The following is a 1,616-nucleotide window of genomic DNA, read 5'->3' as shown; positions in this document are numbered from 1 at the left end:
GTGTCACAGCCTTATGCATTCATAGTTGGGGCTTTTCAGAGGTGGCTGGATCTGTGTGAATATGGATTAAGAATACGTAATAACTGGACTGGCAAGTTAGCTCAGTGGACTAAAGGACCTGCTTAGGCAAGCCTCCAGGGCGGGCTGAGCAGGCCAGAGTACAGGTGTAGTATGGTACATGCCTGTAATCCCAGTGCTGGAGAGGCTGAAAGCAGGAGGATCACCATGAGTCCAAGCTGCATAGTGAGACCCTGTAATAACCAAATACATAAAAAAAGAATATGTGATAACTGGTTAAAGTTGCAGACAACTGATTGGTTTTAGTTCTCAGAGTGGATGATGGGAAGCCCCACCCTGTGTGTGGGTGATATTAACCAATAGGTTTATAGACTGGATGTAATAAAAAGACACCGGACATTGCCAGTTAAGCAGAAGACCCAATACTATTATGGGCTGCTGGACTCTTTTGGAATATTTTGTTGAGTTTACACACCTATAATATTCCAATAATGGAACTTAACAAAAAAGGGTATACAGATGAATGTCCATTTTGTATCTGTGTATTCAAAGTGGTTAGGATAGATATATAGTTACATTCTCTTAATGAATAGAGGGATTTGTTCTAGTGGTGTTTGTAAATAGGATATCATGTCCGCATCTTGTACAGCAATTAACCACTAAGAAGAATGTATGCAGTGTGTTAATTATTGAAACTGTCCTACCGATTTGATTTGAAACTGTCTCATTGCTATTTGTTTATCAATAAAATTATGGCAAAAAAATTAAATAATTTCCAAGCAGAAAAAAAAAAAGAAGACACAGGGATAGGTCTGGGGAGATAGCTCAGTGGTCTAAGTACCTGCCTGGCAAGCACAAGGACCTGGGTTCAATCCCTGGGCTTGATCCTTGGGTTTGATCCCCAGAACCAGTACTGCATACCTAGTGCCAGCCCCATGCTGAGCTGACCACTGAAACTGAGTGTGGTGGTGCATGTCTGTTCCCTTCCTGGGGAGGCTGGGACAGGAGAATCACTATGAGTCCAAGTTGGTAGCAAGACTCTGTACCAAATAAATAAATCAGAGAGGTGGGAGGGAGGGAGGGAGGCTTACTGCCTTCTGCATGCCCTGCCATGGATGGTTTCTCCTCTGTGATGTCTTTCTGCCTTTTTCCCCCCATTCCCATCCCTTCTTTTCAAACATTTCTTATGAATGAAAGTATTTTTTTCTGATTCTAGCAGACAGTGGAAGCAACAATGGGGAATTGGTATGAAATGTAATCCCAGCATTAGGGAGGCCGAGGCAGGAGGACTGCCTCAAGTTTGAGGTCACTCTGGGCTACACAGTGAATTCAAAGCCAGCCTGAACTACATAGTGAAACCCTGTCTCAAAAAACCAAAATCAGGGCTGGCCTGATAGCTCAGCAAACTAAAGCGCCTGCTTAGGCAGAGCTGCTCTGCCAGCCCTGCCCTGGGGTGCTCTGAGACTGTGATTGAGGCTGGGCTTGATGGTTCATGCCTATAATCCCAGCACTTGGGAGGCTGAAAACAGGAGAATCACTAGGAGTCAGATCTATGTAGTGAGACCCTGGAGACCCTGTCCTAAATACAGAAGACAAAA

This window comes from Octodon degus, unplaced genomic scaffold, assembly GCF_000260255.1.
Source record: "Octodon degus isolate 3935 unplaced genomic scaffold, OctDeg1.0 scaffold00002, whole genome shotgun sequence".
In the NCBI taxonomy this organism is placed as follows: Eukaryota; Metazoa; Chordata; class Mammalia; order Rodentia; family Octodontidae; genus Octodon; species Octodon degus.
This window is presented reverse-complemented; position numbering follows the sequence as displayed.